This window comes from Thunnus thynnus, chromosome 17 (genome assembly GCF_963924715.1).
Source record: "Thunnus thynnus chromosome 17, fThuThy2.1, whole genome shotgun sequence".
NCBI classification, from domain to species: Eukaryota; Metazoa; Chordata; class Actinopteri; order Scombriformes; family Scombridae; genus Thunnus; species Thunnus thynnus.
This window is the reverse complement of record NC_089533.1, coordinates 1,041,471-1,050,477: the sequence shown is the minus strand read 5'-3', so window position 1 is coordinate 1,050,477 and position 9,007 is coordinate 1,041,471.

Sequence of the window (9,007 nt, the reverse complement as noted above, 5' to 3'; positions counted from 1 at the left end):
TATAAATGTGCACAAAAAATGAAAAACATTGCAGAAATACCTTAAAATTACCTAATTTAAATAATGACTTGTTTTATACAGTATTCTTTTGTAAATTCATAGAATTATCCAGTTTATCCTTAAGACTGCCCCATCAAAGCACAAACTTCTGGATGTAAAACACACACACACACACAAAAAAAAAATGCTGGTTTTATACTGTACAAAAAATAGGATCATGTGAAAATGGCATACGAAAACATAATTTCAATAATCATTACTTCATACAAACATTATTTGAAAGTAATTACAAGCAACTGTCTACAGACTTTTCCAATTAATGTATGAGGTTTACTGTATATAAATAGTATTTGACAGTAATTACAAGCAACTATCCAACATATCCGTCTGACACTCTTCTTCAGAGGGATATTTCTTATATATTGTGTGTACACTGCCATCATTCTTCAGAACCTGCCACTTATAGGGTGCTTGAGGCTGAAGAGAGCTCTTGTATTTAGGTTTTGATGCACAACATATTGGTGTTGGGGCTACATATCAAATCAAATGGTGATAAAAATGTATGTTTGTTGTATCCTATGTTCCATCCTAATGCTGAGGAAAGCCTTGGGCTGAAACCCTTTTTTGCTGCTGTACATCATTAAAAAAGTGATTTACACTTATTTGTGAGGGCTGACGACTTCATTTGTTTTTTTTGAGATGCTGCCATGACAGTTTTTTGTTACCATGCATATGGACATGTGCAACACATGATAGGGATTTAATCACGTTATTTTATATATAATGTGTATATTTGTTGTTTGTTTTTTATTTTAAACTGTATATTCTGCATAATTCAAACATTATATTGCAAGTCAAAAACTGAAAATCACTCTCTTGCCTGAAGCTTGTGCAAAATACTGCACCAGAGTTTTAACTGGTTCCAAATGTAGACACTACTACATCACTCCAAATTAAGCATCCCAACACAGGATATCAGTCAGTTTTACAAATGGTTTTAAGATTTTGTTGATCACATTTAAAGGACAGCTTGCTCTGGCAGTTTTTATTTAGCTGAATGGCCTATTTGCATTATTGTAGATGTTGAGCATGAACAGTTAATGTTTTGAGACATGAAAGGATGTCTTCTAGTGAAGTGTGTGCAACCCAGGCTTTGAAGACAGTGTCTAGCAAGACCTAGAAAACAATGCAAGACAGGATTGAGCTCAAAGCTTGTTGAAAGCATTTTCCCATACCTGCGCTGATTTTCTCTCAAGCTTAATATTACCAGACCGTTTCTGATTCAGACAAGACAGCTTATGAATTGACAGCTTTTCATGACAGAGCTTCACTGTTCTGTTCGCAGTCCCTCACTAGTTCAAAGTCAATGTAACTCAACCACAGCAGAATGGTCTCTTTCTCTTTAATCAACCGTGTGACAAATGCAATCCTTCAAGATCATGCAAATAAGATGGTATTTTTCCTTGATGATGCTTGATGTTTGAACAATTTCAGTGTTCTAAATTAAGTGTAATTTAAGTGTTCTACTGCAACTGGAGGAAGTTCCTCTTCTTCTACTACTTCTGCTTCAAAACTCTCACCTTACTCAAAGGCACAACTGTGTGGCAGAATGGCAGAAGTCATACAACATATCCACACACATTAATACTGCACAAAATACAAAATTATGAACCCTAGATCCTGGAAAACATGTTAGATCAGATTATTTATTTTTGCTCAAACAGTTAATTAATGTGAAGTTAATTTATAAAGTTAAATCAGTAAATTAAATCAACCTGCATGATGTTCTTTAGTTTTATGTTGACATAAATTGTCAACAAATTGTAGTTGATTTAATCCTCCCCCTCTTCAAAAAACAACAATAACAACAAAAAACAAGGTATGAACTGAACCATAAATAGCTGTATTTATGAATCCTAACCATAGTCATCCCTAGTTGTAGAGACTAACTAACATGTGTAGTTCTCTCAAGACATGGCTCGCCATTGTACCCTTTTTTCTCGTGTTTTAAGTGCTTCTTTCATGGTGACTGACTTGTGACTTAATTGACTTTTCTTGCTTGACGTTTAGCAGTGACTTGACTCGGCTTACTTGAGTCTAAGTCACAGTGAGAGTCACAGTGATTTAAGACTTGCTTGAGCCTTTAAAGTTAAGACCTGAGACTTCCTTTTGACTTGCACATGTGTAACTTACTCCCACTTCTGATATTTGTGAACATGAACTACTTTCTCCCAAAGCCATTGTGATGCCATCCAGAATAAAGTCTGAAGCTGCTTCATATACAATGAATGTGAAACTAATTTTGTAGTAATTTTTAAATACCCAAATAAGCTTTATTCTATAGTAAACTTTCATATCTGAAACATAAAATGTAGCTGTATACAAGGCTTGGGCAATGTCTACAGAATTACTGTGTAAAGCAAGCAGTAAAAGGTAATTTTATGATATATATATTCATATTAAACATCTTGAAATCTCATACGTCTCAAATGGGGATCTGTATTGAATGGATTGCACAATATTGTAAAATGTCAGTAGAAAAACGTACATATTTATTCAGTGTATATCAGAGTTGATATAAAGGTACTTTTACAAAGAACTTCTGGTTTTTGTACATTCAGAACTCCATATATTAATGTGACATGTCTGTAGATATATTGGGGAGTTGCTTGCAATTACTGTCACATAATGTTTATATAAAGTAAACCCTATACATTAATGGGGAAAGCCTGTAAATTTATTGGAGAGTTGATTTTAATTACTGTCAAAAATGTTTATATAATGTATAACCCATACATTTATGGGAAAAGCCTGTAAATATATTGGAGAGCTGCTCGTAACTACTGTTAAATAATGTTTATATAAAGTTAACCTCATACATTAATGGGGAAATGTATGTAGATATATTTGATAGTTGCTTTTAAATACTATCAAATAACATCAACGTTTACCAGGGATATACTGTAAATAGATTGGATAATCACATAAAATAAAAGCTTAAAGCTCTCAAGATACCGTTAATGGGTGTTAAAGGAGGGTAATTTGAACGTAATTTCACATAATTTTTCTGTGTTTTACATCCAGAAATCTGTACTTTGATGGGGAGTTCTTGTGGATGGATTGGATAATCCTATGAATTTACCAAAGATTACTGTATGAAAACAAGAGTCTTCATTTAAATTAGGTAATTTTAAGCTAGTTCTGCAATCTTTTTCATTTTTTGTGCAAATTTATACATTTGTTTAACATTCTAGCAATGTTTTATAATGAGATTTTCTTTTTATTTTATAATGGTTGGACTGTAAAAATGTAGACAATGTCCAAAGTAAATATCCATATTTTTAAAATAAATCTCTGTAGAATAACTAAAGGTTTTTTAATGTTATTTCACGGTAAGTGTTTGGCTACTTTTGCTGCCAGACTTTTTAACATTTTTTATGATTTTTCTTTTTACAGTGTACAGGAATTGCTCACCTGGTGTATACGCCAGAAAAAGTTTCTAGCTTCCAGGTTTGCTTCCATGTTGTGCAGTCCACTGAGTATGCGCAGTAATGTTTCCCCTGCTCGCATCGCCTGCAAGTTCCCTCTCGGCCCACAGACTTTACATTGTGATGACGTCACAGATTTTTAAATCACTTTTCTCTGCTCGAGGAAAGTTTTACAAATATAAAACCTCCATAGATCAAAGGTTCATAATAGAAAAAGTCACAATTGATGTTGTTTGCAGTTCGAGGTGTCTATGGAGAAAATGCTTTTTGGGCCGCAGGGGGATTTTTCGCTGCAATACCACGAGTGGCCACTGAGAAATACTGGCTGCAAAGCTTAGGAGTGGCGCCCTGTGCAGCTCTTATTATCCATCCATGGGTAGCTCCCGGCCTGAAAAGTGAAGCCAATGCAGAAGTGCCTTAAACCTGCTTTCTCTCTAATGGCCAGCAGGGGGCGACTCCACTGGCTGCAAAAAGCAGTCTGATTGTATGGAAGTCTATGAGAAAATGACCCTACTTCTCTCTTGATTTATTACCTCAGTAAACTGTTCCCTAATTAGTTTATGGTCTCAATCACTAGTTTCAAGTCTTCTTCAATACAGCATGATGTTCATTTAGTAAATTATGATCCCATTTAATTTAAATTTGACAGTAAAGCAGCGTATACTTTAGGGCGTGGCTATGTTGTGATTGATAGGTCGCTACCATGGCGACAACATTGAGATATTTCACAGTGTGTTTTCAGTTCACTAAAGTTAATTGTAACATTTTGGTCATCAAAAAAAAGTTTTGTTCAGCATTTGGTTGTAATAAAAGACCCACCAGTGAGTTGGATGATCAGTTTTTCCAGTGATTACATTTTGTTTTAACGGTTTTAGGCCGGTTTTTCGCAATCGAAAATTAGCATTGGCAATATCACTGTTAACCATAGAATGTAAATGCACTGTGCTTACGGAGCTAGCAGCTAGCGCTATGGTCAGCTCAAACCTCTTGTTCAAATATGGTCACTTCTGGCTCCAAAAATCAGACATGGCAACAGTCAAATCCAAGATGGCGATGGTCAAATCACTAAACTTGAGGCTGCTAAATGGCAGTTCGCAAACCAATGGGTGACGTCACCGTGACTACGTCCATATTTCTTACAATCTGCTGCTCTAAATCAATCAATCAATCAATCAATCAATCAATCAATCAATCAATTTTTATTTATATAGCGCCAAATCACAACAGAAGTCATCTCAAGGCACTTTTCACACAGAGCAGGTCAAGACCGAACTCTTTAATTTACAGAGACCCAACAATTCCCCCATGAGCAGCACTTGGCGACAGCGGTAAGGAAAAACTCCCCTTTAACGGGTAGAAACCTCAAGCAGAACCCGGCTCTTGGTGGGCGGCCATCTGCTTTGACCGGTTGGGTTAAGAGAGAGAAAGAAAGAGGGAAGGGGGGGGGGGCACAGAATAACATCAATCATAACAACGACACAGCAGCAGCCAGGGAAGGATGCCAACAGGACTGTGAAGGACTCGGCTCGGTCCAGAACCCAGGGTTTCCTGCAAGATGAGAAAGCACAAAAAAAAACTCTGGGGAAGAAGCAAATTAGATCCCAGTGTTTCTTTATCAGAACATGAAGAGCTGAATATATTATCAATAAACATTAAACCAGAAACATTTGAAAAGATTTACATCCACTTGGAGAGATTTCTGCAGACGAGCTCACATCACATGTAGACTCATTCTGTTGAAGACTTCCTGTCTGACTTCTCTTTATGGCTTCAAAAGTGAAAGTTAAAGTTGACCTGCCATCCCTCTCCTCCATCCCCTAGTAGCAGAGACAGAGTACAGGAGCAGAGGGGTTGTTTAGTTGAATATGTTAGTCTAGTCTGTGTTACTCATTGATCCTTTATCTCCATGGCTCTGAAATATCATCAGCCTAACTGTGCTTTGTATTGATAAATCCATGGCGATGTCCATGGTGCTGAAGTAGCAGATGGATTTGTAATTGCTCCTTTTTTTTCTCAGTCCCGCCTTCTGTCAGTTTTGTTTTGGATCTATAATATTCTCTAAACACTATAAATACTCAATTCTATACTATATTATAGCCTATATACTCAATAGAGTCAGCTTCATTATCAAAGTAGCAACGTGTAGTCGCAGAAGAGCGAGAGGATCATAGAGACACTGCTGCCTGTAGTATTCCTATAATATTTCTATGATCAAACCACCAAACCACCTCTGTAAATAAATATTTTAGCAGAAACGTGACTACAGATGTAGTTTTGAGTATAGATGTTTGGTGTAATCTGGGAGTGCAGCAGGTCATGTGACTGAGCAAATTAACCTGCACTGACCGCACCGCACTCACCCGCTACAGTTACATCATTCCAGGTAAAGTTTATACCATCAAAACTATGCTGTGTTTTTAAAGATAAGGATTGATAATAAATGCTTAATGTCCACATACTGTGAACAAATAGTTCTACACAAAATATGTATTTAGCCTAATATCAGTTCTATTAAATTGAAATTATAACCGCAATTATAATATCAAGAATTAGGCTAGGCCTATATGATGATCCTGCAGTCCTAATATAAAGTAGACATACAGAAGTGGGTTTGGGCAGTTGCTCTCTTACTCTCAACACAACAGCAGATGAAAGTGAAAGAGAAAAGCAGCAGCAGCCAGACAGAGGCCGGCTGAGACATTAACAGAGCTTTGAGTAAAAGTTACCTTGAATGCTGAAAGTTTAGTCAATGCCCCCAAAAATCAGTTCAAGGTGCAAAAAATAGCCTGAAGCCCGAGCAGACTCTCTGGAGGTCTGCAGAAAGTCTGCAAGTGTGGTGAAGTCTGGACATTTGGAATCAGCCTCAGTCTCTCTTTCTCCTGCCCTGAAGCACTGATTTGGTTATGTTGCAGCATCAGTCCCTCTTTGGTTGATTTCTTTACTCACCTTACGCCAGCAGGTGATTTGTTAGTTTTTAACAGGGGGGATGGCCCAATGGGAGCCACCCTGCCCCACACCACCAACCAACACACACACCTGCCAAAGGACACTGTTGCAGGACGCCTTAACCATAACAGTGACATTTCTAATTCTACAATTCAATTTTATCCAGTTATCTTCCTTCTCTCCCTACTACAATTGTCTTTTTGTAAACTAGTGCAGTACCCGTTCAAAACGTGCCTGTACGGTGCTGTCCGTATTTCCACTTGTTGACTCTATGGGCAGAAGAGGAAACAAATCAACGGTATCAATGTTATTTATGAGGTATTTTTATACATTTCTCAAGAACCGCTCATTCAAACAACTTCACACATCAACCTTGCACTTCCTCGTTTCCCCAACAATTCACCTGCCAGGAATGAAGTAGATCAGATGAACGGTTCTTAAGATACGCAAAGGACAAACACACATACATACATAGGTACATACATACAGACTGACAGAGATTCCTTGCTTTATATAGAGAAATGTGTATTAAATAATAAGTAAATAATAAGTAAATACAATTTTTCTTTTTTAAAAATAAACAAAGTTCAAGCTGTCCTCCTGTTCTTTTTGATTCTGCTCTGGCAACAAGTTTAAAGAGCTGGCAATGTTGCTTACATTCTTGTCTGTGTCAGACCTCCTCCCTCTTCCTTCCTCCATTTCCTCTTCCTGCCACTTCCCCCCTGGGAAGCCCCCTGGAGGGTGGAGGGTGGAGGAGGCTATATTTTGCACCTTGAACTGATTGTTGGGGGCATTTACTAAACTCTGAAATAATGTATAATTATTACATTATATTGTCAAATAAACACTCAATTTGCGGCACAAAGATTTGTTATATTTGAAAAATAACAAGTGAGAACAAACACAACGAAAGAAAAGTTGATGAGCATTCAAGGTAACTTTTACTCAAAGCTCTGTTAATGTCTCAGCCGGCCTCTGTCTGGCTGCTGCTGCTTTTCTCTTTCACTTTCATCTGCTGTTGTGTTGAGAGTAAGAGAGCAACTGCCCAAACCCACTTCTGTATGTCTACTTTATATTAGGACTGCAGGATCATCATATAGGCCTAGCCTAATTCTTGATATTATAATTGCGGTTATAATTTCAATTTAATAGAACTGATATTAGGCTAAATACATATTTTGTGTAGAACTATTTGTTCACAGTATGTGGACATTAAGCATTTATTATCAATCCTTATCTTTAAAAACACAGCATAGTTTTGATGGTATAAACTCTACCTGGAATGATGTAACTGTAGCGGGTGAGTGCGGTGCGGTCAGTGCAGGTTAATTTGCTCAGTCACATGACCTGCTGCACTCCCAGATTACACCAAATATCTATACTCAAAACTACATCTGTAGTCACGTTTCTGCTAAAATATTTATTTACAGAGATGGTTTGGTCTGGGGGAGTATTTTCAGCAGCACAGACACTACTGAACGATCATAGAAATATTATAGGAATATTATAGGAATACTACAGGCAGCAGTGTGTCTCTATGATCCTCTCGCTCCTCTGCAACTACACGTTGCTATTTTGATGATGAAGCTGACTCTATAGAGAATAAAGGTTCTTATATAGTATAGAAATGGGCATTTATAATATATAGTTAAGACGAAACAAACAGAAGGGCGGAACTGAGAGAAAAAGGCCAAATTACGAAATCATCTGCTACTTCTGCATCATTGATTTATCAATACACAGCACAGTTAGGCTGCTGATATTTCAGAGCCATGGTGATAAAAGATCAATGAGTTAGGCAGACTAGACTAACATATTCAACCAAACAGCCCCTCTGTCCCTGTTCTCTCTCTGCTATTGTGGTATAGAGAGCAGGGATGGCAGACCCTCCCCCGTTTATATTTAATAAATGACTTTGTTTAACTCCTGAAAACATTATGTCTCCCTCTTTGACATGGCTAATGAACAAGGTTGCAACACTTTGTGTGACCTTCTGTGACCTCTGACCTCTCAGAAACAACAACTCTTTCTCACGACAATAAAAGACCCTGTGCAGGAAAGAAATACCATCACAGACTGAATTCCCAACAAGAACGCCAATATGGACATACAATATGTATAGTTGCATATACGTGTATGGTGTACATATTGTTATATATATCAAAGTCTGAACATTGGTGACCATTTAAAACCCAGATGAGTTTACCCTCCCAGATGATCCAGTTTAGAAAGTGAAGCACTCATTCACCCAAATATGACTCAAATCAATCATGTCTGATCAAATCAAATGATGTCAAATCACCATACAATTCAATGTTCAGCACACAAATTATAAACACGTTCCTTTAACTATACTACTACACTGTAGGTTGGCAGATAACAGTGAAGAGTGTGAAACCTATGAACATAATAGTCATTCTAATACATTCTCTCATTGCACTAACTTCTAGTTAATGAGATAATAGTGAAATCCATATTTCCCCCTGGGGGTCCCCGAACCCCACTTTGAGAGGTACAATAATTACAAATAATACATTAATAATACACAATCAGTGCCAGTTCTACCCTAAAAA